At 38.1% G+C, this 15787-nt stretch overlaps 1 protein-coding gene across 1 annotated transcript in view; it reads right to left on the reverse strand.

Moving 5' to 3' along the window:
- Window positions 1–15787, reverse strand: part of Erbb4 (erb-b2 receptor tyrosine kinase 4) — a 1064935-nt gene that overhangs the window by 669275 nt on the left and 379873 nt on the right. The gene's annotated exons all lie outside the window — the stretch shown is intronic.

The following is a 15787-nucleotide window of genomic DNA, read 5'->3' on the forward strand; positions in this document are numbered from 1 at the left end:
TCCTTTACAGAAAGGAATTCAGGCATGAACGTGTACTAAAAATTAAGGGTTCATAAAAACCGTCAACAGAATGTTGCAAAAGAGAGAAAAATCAGAGAAATGTTGAGGACACCCTAGAGTTTATAGGCTTGGGAGACCAGAAGTAGTGAAGCTTTCATACAAGACAAGTCATAAGTTAAAAATTTTAAATAGGCCTGGTAGTGGTGGCTCACACCTTTAATCCCAGCACTCGGGAGGCAGAGCCAGGTGGATCTCTTAGTTCGAGGCCAGCCTGGGCTTCTAAGTGAGTTCCAGGAAAGGCGCAAAGCTACACAGAGAAACCCTGTCTTGAAAAACCAAAAACAAAGACATCACAGCTACAAGACACCCTGAAAGCATTTGGTGAGAATGTTAAGTAACAGGTTTCATATGTCAGTTAATACTGAGCACAGACAGCCTCATCTCTGGGGCAAAAACAAAGTTCAAAGGACCATTTTGTTCTTCAAAGCCAAGTGAAAGTGGTGCCTTACAGCTCCCAGATTTCCCGAAGTGTGCTTAGATGAATGAGCAACACTTTAACTCACAGGGCACAGACTTCATTCACCCAGTCTCTCTCATCACTACCATTCCACGTTAAACAGTGCATTGGAAAGTTGTAGGCTCTACATTCAGCATCTTACAACCTAAGTCTTGGATTAAACAATAAACCAAAAAAGGAACACAGTATCATAGGATAAAGAGGTCTGGATGACTGGGGATGCGGACAATGAACATCACTAGGATTCTCTTTAGCTGGGATCTTAAATACCATCATCAGACTCCTTGACCTACCTCCCTTCCACACTGACCAGATTTTCACTTTTCCATGACTAGTGCTTTCACTTGATATAGTTGATTCTGGAATGTCCTCCAAATGCGCAGGTGTTAAAGGCTTGCTTCCTGCCAGTTTTGCTCTGAGGAGTGGTGGAATCTGCAGAAGGTACAGTCTGACACAAGGAAGTTGTGTCATTGGGGGGGGGGTGCCTATTACTGTTATACACTGACTCATGCTGAGCCCATTTCTCCTCCTCAGTCACTAAAGGTGAGTAAGTCTTCGATACCACACTCCTATCATGTTATGTGGTTTTGCTACAGGTCCAAAGCATCAGGCCAAGGGACCATGCATTGCAACTTCTGAAACTAATAGTGAAGATGAGTCTTCCTCCTTTATGTCTCTGTCTGAAGTCTAACAACATCTACTTTTTTCCTCCCCATGCAATGGAGACTTGACAGACTCTAGCACAGAAGGAAATGGATGCAAGTGTTATGGAAGGAAACCATCTCTGGAAAATAATACTTGGTTCACAAAGGAACTAATTTGAACAAAGACTTGCATCCCTAACTGTTCACTAATAAAGAGAGTGTTGAAAGTGATTATCCAAATTGTAAAGGTAGTCAGGTATTCAAAAAAAAAGTAGCTTAGATGAGTTTGAAATACCCAGCAAGAGTACATGCTCCATAATACCAACAAGCAAAGGTATAATATAATACATTTTCAGGATTTGAATGATGATTCAGAAAAAAAAAAAGTTGCTAAAGAAAGTACCTAAGCTTAGAAGGTGGAAACCAAGAGGTGGGAACTAACTAGAAAAAAAAAAGTGTACCCCAAAGACTAAGCAAAGAAGGAAGACCAGGGGTGTCGAGTGTCCCAATAAATAATGATTGGAAAATGTACATAGGATGTATCACAACATTTCACTAGCAAATTAGTATACATTTTCATAGGGTTAGTAGAATCAGTGCTGTTGGGGGCAGTGAGTACTTCTGTGGTGAATACAATTCACAGCACACTCTGGAAGCTGAGCATGGGGAATACTGGGAGACAGATTTTTGCTAGAACTAGAGATGGAGTGAGGGAAGTTCTGATTTGTATAGCAGGAACATGAAAAATTAAAATACTCTGTAGCAATAGGCATTAGAGAGACATTATGATAGTCAAGAGACTCACACACAAGGTTAAGCAAAGATGGTGTTGAGACCACTACCTCCAGGCTTGGTTCTGAGAGACACTGACCTTGAAACCAGGGCTCCTCTCTCCCATTTGTAACTCCTTCATTCATTTAGAGTCTATGTCCTTTAGGGGATGTCTTCCACCCTGAAATAGTGTAAATTTGAAGCCCACAAAGTTTCAGGTAAATTTGTTTACAACACCCAGTTTGTGAGAAGATTCTTGATGTAGACAATTTGATGGGGAGGCAGTGGGATCTATACTGAGAAGAACACTTCTGCCTTGTGGTCCATACTTCTTTAAGAGGCTTCAATAGGAAATACAGCATACAGTTCAGGCTGGCCATGCATCTATGATTATTTTGAAGAAAGTAAAACTTCATTTTGACAACAGTGAGTTGTTTTAGAGGTATTAAGCAATGAATGGTTGGCTTTATTGACATATAGCCCTTGGGTTAGATAAAAATGAAAGGGGTGTTACTTTCTTTTCCAATATCTTTGGTACATAATATGATACTTATATCTGATGTAAAGAGAAAATACATTTAAAGGTTATTCAAAAAGACTATCCATAGTGTGAATATCTATATAAGCAAATTTGGCCTTCAACCGAATAACCTTCTCTTTATAGGAGTATCCTATAAATGACTGAGTGCATAAGAAATGACTCCTAGGCTCATCCAGCAATGATGATGAACTAACAATATCTAGGGATAGCATATAAAATGGCTCTCTGAAACTGCATTCATCATGAATCCATCTATGCAAACTTAAATCAGTGAACTATTTATATTACAATTGTTTTATTCAAATCAACTCTTAACCATAAAGGTTCTCCTCACATATAGAATACACTTCATAATTAACAGTAGTGAATAGAATTTACATGTCAATTATTAAGACAATATATAATAATAAACTTAAATATCATGGCTGAGGAACTAGCTCAGTTAGTAAACTGCATACCCTACAAGTTGGGGTACCTACGCCCACATTATAAAGACAGATGTATGTGTGTGTACTTTATAATCCTATTGCTGGAGAGTCAGACAAAGGCAATTCTGGAGGCTCAAAGGACAGCCAGCCTAGCCTACTTGTTGAGTTCTTCATCAATGAGAGATCCATTTCAAAATACAATGGTGGCATCTGAAGAAAGACATTAGGGTTTGTCCTCTGGCGTCCATATGCACAAGGTGCATAAACATATATAATAAATCAAGAAAAAAAAAACAAAAAAAAAAACAAAAAACTATGATCCCTAATGACATTCTGCGATGCTCATAGATCAGTGACTTGTCCAGCCACCATCGAAGAGGCTTCTTCCTGTGCAAAAAGGAGCAGATGCAGAGACCCACAGACAGACATTATGCAGAGAGAGTCTAAACAGGAGGTACTGAGTGGGTCTCTCCCCTCAGAGATCAGGAACCCCTCAGAGGAGAGGAACAAAAGACTGTAGGAGTCAGAGGACATGGAGGGCAGTAGGAGAACATGGCCTACAGAATCAACTAAGCATGCATCACACCAGATCCTCTGCATATATGTTACAGCTGTTAGCTTGATGGTTTTGAGGGACTCTTAACATTGAGAGTGAATGTAACTCTGACCCTTTTACCTCCTCTTGGGACTCTTTTCCTCCTATTGGGTTGCCTTGTTGAACTTAGATATGATGGCTTTAGTCTTATCTTATTGTCTATTGTTTTGTCCTGTCTGATTGTTGTCTCTTGGAGGCCTACTCATTTCTGAAGAGGAAAGAGAGGGGGAGTGGAACTGGGGGGGGGTGTACTGTTATTTGCCCCGCCAATGACTTTGGACTGGTGGAGAGTAGAGATCATATAAGAGGTCACATGCAAGGACAGGAAGCACCGGCTCCTTGGGGCTTATAGCCCAAGGTCATGAGTGTAACCAGTACTACCACAGGGAGAGGGAGTAGGAGAGGGACCAAGGAGGGGAGAAGGAGGAGAAATTGGTAGAGTGGTACTGCATGAGAAAAGAATCTATCATCAATAAATAATTGATAAAAACAAAAATTTTCCAATACATTATCTTAAGGAATAAAAGATGACTTTCCATTTATAGTAGCTATGATCCATAAGGATGAACGCCCCATTTGAACTACTTACTATCACCAGTTGCTTGGCACAACTTTCCTTTGCTGCCCTTGGTAGCAAGACTCAAACAATAGCGTACTTTCCAATCTGCATGTAACAGGCATAGAAAGAAAGTGAAGACTTCTTCAGTGACACAAAAATATGTTCTTCGTGCTTGCTTATAAGCTCCATGTTATCTGGAAACGTTAGTTTTAGCTCTAGGGCAAAGTCAATTTAGAATTCCCTTCTTTCAGAAGACAGCTCTATATAGTTTGCTTTCTTTCTTTTTCTGGGACACTCTCATACATTTTAAAGACCCCTTCCCACACCCAGTGTGTGTGTGTGTGTGTGTGTGTGTGTGTGTGTGTGTGTGTGTGTGTGTGTTTTCTTGCCATAGCTGTAAGGCTGGGAAGGGTTAGCAAAGTTAGCTATAGTTATAGCAACATCTACACTATGGCAGCTCTGTTTTAAAGATAAGGGTGACCAAACAGATTCTCACCTCCAGAAAATCTGTATATGTAGGTGATAAGAGAGATATACTAAAGCTCTGAAACAGTTGTTTGATTGAGAATAGATGATTATTTCAGTTTTAAAGTGAACTGCTAGCCGCAATTATCCATCAATAGTTTTCACTGACTTGAAGATGCTATTTTTTGTATTATTTTGTTTGGTGTGTGTGTGTGTGTGTGTGTGTGTGTGTGTGTGTGTGTGCGCGCGCGCGCACGCGCGCGCTAACCTAAGGTAACTGTTTGCAGTAGGTCTAATTGATAGTGTTGCTGTTTTTACTAATGGTTTGATTCCTCAAAGGACTCCATTCCAGTCATCAGCATCCAGACATGGAAGGATAATATAACAAAGAGACAATGGAGGCCGTAGTCCCAACCTCTTTTTCTCTTCCTTGTACTGAACCTGACATGCTGCTGCAATATCTTCAGCCACATTATCCTTCTTACTGCTTTTTTGTATAGAAACAATATACTACTTTTCCTTTGTCTTTAAGTTATGGTCTTCTTTAGCCTTGATTATTCTCACTGGGAACTTATATCCCTAAAGTGTCTTCATATAAATATTCAGAGGAGTACTATTTTTCTGCATAGATTCACTACATCTACTTCACAAACCACAAATGTCCACTAATGTAGCCAATCTGATGCCCAAGGGAAGGTCAACCAAATGCATGATTGCCTGCCATACAGTAGGCAAATTAAAGTGCAAGGTAAATACCAGTAGTGATGAGGCCAAAGAAGGCAGAAAGAAGAAAACATTTGGCTTAAATAAGTGTAAAGAAAGATTTTTACAGAGAAACATAAGCCTTAAGTAAATGCATAGAATCATTTAAGCATTTAGATAACTAGGTCTTTAGTCCTTAAGAGTCATTAGAGCAGTTTTGGAGGGCCTTCATTCTCAAGAGATCTGGGGTTTTGTTTATTCTGCTTATTGTAAACCACAGGTACAGGAGAGGCATTTGCATTGCTAACCATCTTATTGAAGAATCTGCTGACATTTTAGTGCTGTGTATGAGATGTGTGGGTGAGTCAATTTTTAATCACTATTTGTTTATCTAGATTTGGATACAGGACCAAGGGACAAGTGCCTGATTGGCTAGTCTATTAGAAATCAGCACTGTGTATGTATGAAAGTTATATATGGAATGTTAATGTATGGCCTTGCATTAATGGCATTAAAGGCCAAAATAGAATGTATAAAATGAAACTTTAAAAAACAGTAAAGAACATTTCAATGGGTGGTCATGTTACTTGACAAAAATATAATTATCTGATGAAGAAAAATTAAGTTAAAAGCACACAGTAGGGCTTATATGCATGAAAGTAAGATTGCATGTATTCAAAACCTATAAAGTTTTAGACATAAAAAGATTATTATTTAGGAGATAATTATTTTTAATCATATTTAAATATTGTATATAGAATATGATATATAACATACGCCATATAAAAACACATGATATTCCATTAATAAGTAAAACTTCACAATTTTGGTAAATACCAGTTTAAGATAAATTTAATTAAATGAAAATTACAAGAAAAGAATAAGTTAGACTTGGCTTCACTTAAACTTTTTTCTTTTTAATTCAAAGTACTTTTAAACACAGAAAAGACAATTCTTTTTAAATTAAGAGAATATTTCTTTTATTTATGTTTCAAAGGCTTCTAAGCTTCTTGATGGAAACTTTGAGACTGCTTCAAATAACTTGCATAGTATGAAACTTACATACTACAAAAAAAAAATCCATCTATACTAGATAAATCTGGCCCTTGATAGGTCATATTCCTGAGTTCGGCAATAGGAATATTAAAATTGAGAAACAGAATGGTAGTATTTTTCTCATTCTGAACTGATTTGAATTGACAATCAGGTGGAGAATGTAAAGATTAGTGAAGTTATTAAGGCCCGTGAAAGCTGCCAACACCTTACTCATCGACGTATTCTCTGTGCCTCCTGAAAGCACAGCCACTCCTCACTAGCTGGTCTCCCATCACTACTGCTTCTGTAGCTGCTTGAAGGTTTGGAGGCATGCCAAGCTCAGCTCCAAACTTATACACTGAAGGGCCTTGCTTCCTTTGTGTGCACAAAGCACCATACCTGTGACTCCTTTTGCTTATGGCTACTGTGTATCAGAAGGCCTGTTTCCCCCTGGTATTCATTTCTCAGCAATGTTTTCAGTGGAGAATCCCTTTCTTATTAAATTTGTGGATAGCCCTTTTAAAAAGAAAGAAACTATGAAATCTCCAGGATCTGTGACTCCGGCTTTCACATTTTTTCTTTACATTGATTTTTTTTTTTATATTTACTGGTGGCGATACATGAGTATCATTTTGTTATGGCAACAGTGAGTTTGATTTTAAAATATGATTATTTGTGTAGAAAAATATTTCTGCAGTGAAAGTCAAAATCAATAGTTGCAAGAGGACATGACAATTATGAAGATAGTTTAATATCATCTACAGCTAGAAAACATCTGAATTTTCACTCACAGGAGAAAATTAAAGAAGTCCATCTCAGATTACACCATTGGGTAGAGGATATAAAATCTAGGTTTTCTGTTTTTCCATGACCTCAGTAAGTTATGAATATATACGTTATAGGAAAGAAAGAATAAGACACAGCACAGGCAAGACTTACAGGAGACTTCCATGGAGAGTAAATCCTGAGCTCAGAGGGTAGATCAAGATGCATCCCCTGACATCATCTAATAAGCAAAACTGTTATTCAGGGGAGATCAGTGGAATGTTAACTCCCCAAGTCAAGATAAAACCTAAATCTGAGACAGCGATTAATAATCTCTAGCACTCCACAGAGAGAGCACCCAAGTATCTTAACATTTTGACAGCCACTGCTGTAAGCTCTAAGCATTCAAGTGCAAAGAAATGCAGCTTTAAAGAAAGAAAAATAAGTAGAGTGTGCAGGGGCCATGCCAGAATTTTCTATACTACATCTTACTAACAACACTCCAAATCTTTGATGAATATGACCTAAGTAAGAAATGCCATCAATTGATTAAACCATAAAGGAGTATCTGGGAGTATATTTGGGGTAAAATGAAGAATCCAGAAGTGCTTTCTACTTCCAAACTTCCTGCTGCACCCATCTCTAGGACATCAGAAATCATGTCTTTTTAGAAGTCATAGAACACAGACCATGTGCTGCAGACGAACATTGACCAAGAGTCAGAAAAAATAAAAGGTTTCTAGAATTATTTGAACAACTTCTTTTAAAATGCATGAAACCATTTCCATTCCTGTCTCCTCCTCACCCCCTAGACTGCCTTTTCAGAACTAGAGAACACATTTCTGTGGCAACACCTGGCAGAGCATAGCATCCATAGAGGTCCATTCAGTTCTTAGCTACACTGTCCTGTCGTTCTGGGCCTTTATAAAAACTCAGTCTTCCTCTGCAAAACTTTCGTATCAATGATGATGTTAGTTATTATTGGATTGTTATATATATATATATATATTCATAAACACACACACATATGAAACACTTAAGGAAAGAATTAACCAATGTCAAGTTGTTGCCTCTAATATGCTAGACATTTCAGTTTTGTCTTTTCTTCTAGGTATTTTATAGTACCATTGGCTCAGTGCCTGGAAAATACAAGGTGTTCAAATACAAGTTCCTGTCCATTTCCTTGAACTCACAAAGCACTCCATTATATTATTAGAATGCCCTAATTGTTAACAAAATCTTATTTAAAGCCAAATTCTGCCTCTTTTAAGCTTCTGCCTAATTATAAACTTCTGGGACAATGTGACCATGCCACTCCCTTTTCTATGAGAGTCTTTCAAATATGTGTAAACACTAAGGATGCTTCCTTTCCCCTCTGTCTGGGCCAACACACCCACCCACTCTTTCAACTGTTATTTTGAGGCATGACTTCTGCAAATATAGTGTCTTAATTGCTTATTATAGACCCATTCTGGTCAGTCATTCAACCCTTAAATCGCATGTCTTTATCTGAACACAATGTTCTTAATGTAGTATGAGAAAAACTGTTGAGTCATGTGCTAAGTTTCTTATTGGCCACTGAGATGGACCATCCTTATTAGCATCATTTAACCTGGCACAATGTGTGCATTTTTTCATGTACACATTCTGTAGAGTAGGATAGTTTCATGAACAAATAATTAAATATTAGTAAACTAAGGGAAATATTTCTATTTGGAAGCATATTACAATCACTTAAGATTTCCCTTTTTGCTGAGCAGTGCTGGCACATACTTTTAATCCCAGCACTCGGGAGGCAGAGACAGGTGGATCTCTATGGGTTCGAGGCCAGTCTGGGCTACCAAGTGAGTTCCAGGAAAGACACAAAGCTAAACAGAGAAACCCTGTTTCCAAAACCCCCAAAAAAAAGAAAAAAAAAAAAGATTTCCCTTTTCATAAGCCACAAAGTGTGGGTTCTAGAAGAATAGAGGGGAAAAAATGAACTTAACTACATACAATGCTGAACTCTTTTTTGAGATCTTAAGTTCTGTCAGCTGTTGATAAATGACCCCAAGCAAGCCAGTTAACCTTTTTGCATCTTGGTACCCTCATCAGCAAAATGCAATCAGCCCACTGCTTTACTAGGATCCAGAGAATCTCTCAATTAAAAAGACAAATTGTACATAAAAATATAAGTCACTATGGCAAAAGGTGCCTTATAAATCTTGAATGGAGGAGCCAAAGGTTGACAAGGTGAAGCTATCCCACTCAACAGATAAAAAGATCTAAGGTATTTGGAAAACAGTGTGGAGCCATTTACCACATACTTTGGTTATTAGCATATTGCTCCCTACTTGCTTGCTCCCTACTCCCCACACACACTCTGCCTTCAGGATACTTGCTGCTTACTCTTCCCTTCCAAGCCTAGCCTCTTCTGGAGCACTCAGTTTCTCCTGTTAGCACATTCCTTTCCATGGATACCACATGCTTGTGAACTTGTGCCTTCTGCTTCCTCAGGAAAAAATGTTAGATAACTGTCCAACAACCAGTGACAATTTTTCAATCGCCTAAACCATGGAGCATAATCAAGCAGTCACTGTTGTAATTGCTGCCTCACTAATACAGAATGAGAATGGAGGTCTGCCTCACAAACACAGAAGGAGAATGAAGGACAAACCACCCACCTTACAGCCCCTTGAAGTGCAGTTAGTACTTTTAACCAATAGGCAGGGCCTTCAAGTGGGATTTCTTAGGTGGGAATTTACTGTGAATTTTATCACCAGAATGGCTCTCTAACTAAATCCCTGCAAATGAAAATGAGGCTCCTTCTCTTGATTTTAATGTGATGCAATTACATTCTGCAAACAAAAGGTTAAGCCAAGCTCTTTAGGCAACTACAAAGCTTGGAAAGACAACTACATTTTTGACCCCCAAAGGCTTAACTACACCTTTCCATTTGTGAAGCTTAACTTATTGTTTGCTGCATCTAATAAGGAGCTTTAAGGCAATGCAGTGGCTATTTAGTCCTTTCTAATAAAGTTATCCTAAAAATGCCTTACTGATATTTCTGTTCTCTGGCAACCTCTGCCTGATACATGATTGCACCACAAGAATGTGTCCTATGTAGGATACAAAGCACAGTTCTTATGTGAAAGCTTCCTGAATTTAGACACATTCAAGAAGGCTGCCATCACACATCTTTGGCAAGCGTTGGCTTCACTACCTTTCTGTTACTGTCAGGACAGTTGCTCACATTTTATGTTTCACAGTATGTCAAAACGTTGATACTGAATAGTTTACAAAATCAAATTAGAATGCTTGTATTGGAGGCTGGCATAACTTTTAAAGGTGGAACCTACTGGTCACTGGCCAGCCTTTTCTCTCCACTTACACATAGGCAAAAACCATTGGTACTGGAACTTTCAAAACTGAAAATAAACTTCCTCTTCATAAGTATTTTTATTATAATGAAGCTAACTGACATTGTCCATCCACAGCCTGCCCGTTCAGTTTGAAATCATGACCTTTTTGAGTCCTTCACGCAATGATTAAGAAAGGTATCCTTTGATTTTTTTTTTTCCTGCAACTTCACTCACTCAGTCTGAGACAAGCTAAGTAAGCATAGGAAAAACAACAGGGAAAATGCAAGACCACACAAATGGCTAGGACCAACATGGCTGACCAGTGTAACTAAGAATGTCCTTTGCTTCATTATAATGGCAATCCTACATCATTAATCATGCAAAATCACATTTTCCCACCTTGGATCTGCCACCTTCCACATCAGACAACCCAAGGACATAAGGGCAACTAAGCTCTCTTCTTACCCATTTCCACCTTAATTCATGAATAATAATTCCCTTTGTTAAAGTCTTCCCTTATATAAATATATGTATATTTTGTAATAAATAACCCATGAACTTAAGAAGTCTACAGTCAATGTGCAACTCTGTTCTATAATGAACTACCTCTTTATTCCTAACTTGTCTCCTTTGTCAGCTTTTCCTTAGATACAGATAGCAACTTAGAAGCACTGGGTGGGGGGCTCAGTCTGCACTTTATCTCTTTGATATAACCCAGCCTTCATCACTGATGAGAATTGCATGCCCTTATTACAGAATTATTTTGTTCAAAGAATACTTTTCCAACCAGAGGCTTTTCCAATTTTAAAAATAATATACTATGTTTTACAAACTTGCTGGAGATTAACCATCTTTTCTACATCAATGCCCTAATACTTTCTCCTTTCTGCTACATTTCAACTGTTTATTTCGTATCTCACAAACCATTTGCTTTTATTTGTTTCTTGCCTCTACATTTGAAATTTGAATTAAAAAAATGAAAAGTATGTTCTAGGTATAAATGTACTTAGATTAACTTCTTCATGTGTCTGTAAGGAATACTCCCATGTTTCTATAATGAACAGTGCCTGTTTTCTCAAAACAGAAACCAAGCTTTGTTGACAATATAAACCACCCCTTTTGTCTCCTTCACTCTCTTCACACTAATCAACCATTCATTATTCATGACACACTTTGTGGATGTGTGACCAACAAGATGCTTTTGTATTGTGGATGGGTAGACAACGAAGATACCAGCATTGTTCTCTGTGGGATTTCAGCTCATCTTTGAAATGTGTGCAGAATTTATCTGCATTTATTCTAGTTCTATATAATGTTACACACAGAGACATATAGTATACTTAGAATGGTGGAGGTATTAACTTTGCTTGTCTGGTTGGTAAGTGTCGGGATGAGGATACCATGAAACTGGGGGAGCATTTTAATGTTGGAGAAACACATGACCTGTTTAAAATGAGTCAGAAGAGGGGCTGTGATTGCCCAGAGAAGTAAAAAAAAAAAAAAAAAAAAAGCATCATGGAAAGAAACGCCATACAATTATAAAACCTTATTTATTAAAAGTACGAGTGCCTGTGGAAGTGTGTTAATGAAAGGTATATTGTAGGTTCATTTCTGTTGTATTAATACCCTGATCAAAATTGACTTAGGAGAAGAATGGGTTTATTTTAACTTATAGTTCCAGATCATAGTCTGTCAATGAAGAAATTTAAGTCAAGAATTTGAAGGCAAGTCAGTTTGCTCTTCCATATAGCATTGCCTCTGACTAAGGAATTCACAGCCAAAGAAATAAAGATACATCAGAAACCATGAGGATATTCTGACTGCTCTCTCAAAAGAACCTTGTGTGAGTGTGTGTGTGTGTGTGTGTGTGTGTGTGTGTGTGTGTGTGCGCGCGCGCGCGCAGCCAAGAACTGTCTCCCCACTGAAAAGTATCCCTGCAGTGAATGAGGTGTTCCGACATCCATTAACAGTCAAGACAATCCCCAACATTCATGCCAACAGGCAAATCTGCTCTAAGGAATTACTCCCTTGACACTTTCCTTCCTGATGACTGCAGACGCTGTCAAGTTTATACTCAACACCAGCTAGGACAGGGTTGCTGATTAATAGTGGTTGTCAAATTGGTTGTATCTTCGAGTAGATAAAAACTACACAGCTTTTTGAAGGTTGTGACCATATTTCCTGAAAGAATTAATTGAGTGAAAAGGAATGGCTCTGTCCCACAGTGGGCAACAGCTTCTTATGGAGATCCAGAAAGAAAAAGACATGGGTGGGGGGAAGTACTGCTGCTTTTGCTCACTTCTTCTCTTTCTTTGCCTGTAAATCCATCTCTCCGGCTGCTGCTATTGCTGCTACCATGCTTGGCTGGTATCTGATTTCAGCTTCATTGATCTTTCAACGTTGACTGTATGAAGACCATTCTCCCTTGGGGAATCATCTTGGCTTCCATCATCAGATTGGGCCTGCTATGGTATGCAGCCTCATGGAGGACTAAGTGATTCCTAGGTTCCCAGCTTCTCCATCATTGACACCACTATTGGACTACCCAACCTGTATCAGGTACATCAATATAATAAATCCCTTTGTGCTATACATTCATTCTATTGGTTCTGTTCCTCTCAAAAGTCCTGACATAAGAAAGACTCTGACATCCAAGGAAAATCTGAGAAGGATTATTAAGAGTCATGAAGGCTAAATTAACATAAGCCATAAATTGTACTACCTACCCATTTATTAAGTCTTTATACATGTGTACATGTATCCATATTATATTACCCAAATTTTACTACAACTTTTGCTACATTCCATTTCTTACTAACAGAACAATTTCATGAAATAGACGATCTACATATCACAAAGTCAACCAAACATTGTGGAGAAGAACATATGTTAAAAAGTATATAATAAAGGAATTGTTGCACATTTTTCTCTGACTAAAATACATGATTTATATAGGAGAATTCACTCTTTAGTTATAAAGTTTACTTATGTATTTATTTCACAAACACTGACTGAGGAGCCACTATATGATAGGATATTGGTTAGACTAAATTATGTCTGGAATAGACATGGCTATTCCTGGTATGAATTATTTAGGAACCTAGACAGAAGTGAAAAACATTAAATAATTGCTATACTGGAGTTTTTAGAAAGAAACACGGGCCGATGTGAATATCCTTGGTGAGTGGAACTCACTAAGACATGAGAGTTAGGAAGGATTCCCTAACAAATGATTTATAATGCAGTTCTAAAAATTGACTAGAATTTTAACCTCTGTGTGTGTGTGTGTGTGTGTGTGTGTGTGTGTGTGTGTGTGTGTGCATATGTGCACCTCTGCGTTATAGAGGAGGCAAGAGGATGAAATAAAACACAGTAAAGTTTGAGAACTGATTTCAGAAAGAAAGCTAACTACAATTAGAAGATGGTCAGGACATTGTCAGAGGGATAATAAGGCTCATGGAGATGAACTGTGGAATTTTTTTTAAAGAGTTTTGTACTTAATCCAAGGAACAGCCTTAAGGAGGAAATCATGTAAGTGTTGTCTTCAGCAATAGGTCCTTACAATCAGTTTGTCAAGAGAGCAAACATTATCTTTGGTGATAGCCTGAGATAATGGGTGGCTCCCATGGGCCACTGTGACTATCAGCACAATTAGATATAATCCATGCCTGGCACTGGAAGTTTTACTTGGTGGCATATTATATCTAGTTGAGGAACTGTCTTTCCCAATGTTTGATAACTTAATTTAGATTCCTTTCATATATGTTTGGTAGTATTGTGTTCCCCGAAACATTGTGTGTTCCCCGAAATAAACTTATCTGGGGTCAGAGAACAGGACGGCCACAATATTAAACATGAGGATAGGCAGTGGTAGCACACGCCTTTAATCTTAGCATTCCAGAGACAAATACCTCTGGATCTCTGAGTTCAAGGCCACATTAGAAACAGCCAGGCACGGTGACACTCGCCTTTAATCCCAGAAATCCAGCCTTTAATCCCAGGGAGTGATGGCAGAAAGTAGAAAGATATATAAGGCATGAGGACCAGAAACTAGCAGCATTTGGCTGGTTAAGCTTTTAGGCTTTAGAGCAACACAGTTCAGCTGAGATCTACTCTGGATGAGAACTCAGAAGCTTGCAGTCTGAGGAAGCAAGAGCAGCTGAGGAACTGGCGAGGTGAGGTAGCTGTGGCTTGTTCTGTCTCTGATCTTCCAGCATTCACCCCAATAACTGGCCTCAGGTTTGTTATTAGTAAGAATTTTTAAGATTCCTGCTACATATATGCATGTATCTATCTTAGGCATCTTCTACAAATAGCAGATTTCCATATGTCCCCTCAAATGCTCCTCAGTATTAGCTGGCCCTCCTCCTTTACCCCCTCTCTAATCCTCACACCTGTCTCCCCAGTCCATAACATATATATTCCATATATACTCCATAACAATATATTCTACTTCCCCTTCCTATTAGAATCCTCCTCCCCAGCATCTTACTAGGTATCTAACCTCTGGTTGTATGTTCTACGATACATATTTGGTAGTGCATACCATTTGCATCTTTTTATGACCACTTTGTAATGCCTTGTTGAAGCATCATCTTTTTTTTTTAAATGAATGCTTCCCAGTGTTTCTTGAACCAACCCTCACACACTCTGTAGGACCTTTGCATGTTTTTATTTATTGACATCCTATTAAAAACAACAACCAAGTATTTGACTTGTAATCTCACTTCTCTGAAAACACAAAATCCAGACAACCCAGAAACTGAAATGTATTTTTGTGTCCTCTGTGGTTACCATAATAGCTGGTACTGGAGCATCAAAGGAGAAAAAGAGAAAAGAAAAGTAGTCGTACGGGAGTACATAAATTATCATCTGATGAAAGACTGCCAGAAAACAGGAGCTACAACAGGCTTGATCATCGTGTGTGTGTGTGTGTGTGTGTGTGTGTGTGTGTGTGTGTGTGAGACTTTCTCCCTCTCCCTTCATTTCTCTCCTTCCCATCATCTCCTTCATCTCCTTTTATTTCTAATAAAACATGGACATGCTTTAAATTACTTCCATCAACATACAACAATGTATTTTGATTTCAGATAGAATTATATAAAATGGATACCATTCAACGAGGCCTGTATTTACCAATACAAATACCTTAATTTTTACAGCTTTCATTACATATTTTAATAGACTGTTTTATAGCGAATGGGTTCAAATTAGAGATCAAGAGAAATAATTATAGTGTTTCTGAATGCAAGAGTTTTAACATTTTATTTTTATACTTCTGACCTTTAAATTATGCTCTATGTGACCAAAGAGAGACCTTTAAAATTGACTTGGTTTCATGCAAAATTATCATTGAATTTAATTCAGCCTTTTTCCTTGAAAGGCAATGAGGTGTTTCACTTTGATTTAAAACTAGCAAAATAT

The sequence above is a fragment of the Onychomys torridus genome, chromosome 23, assembly GCF_903995425.1.
Source record: "Onychomys torridus chromosome 23, mOncTor1.1, whole genome shotgun sequence".
NCBI lineage: Eukaryota > Metazoa > Chordata > Mammalia > Rodentia > Cricetidae > Onychomys > Onychomys torridus.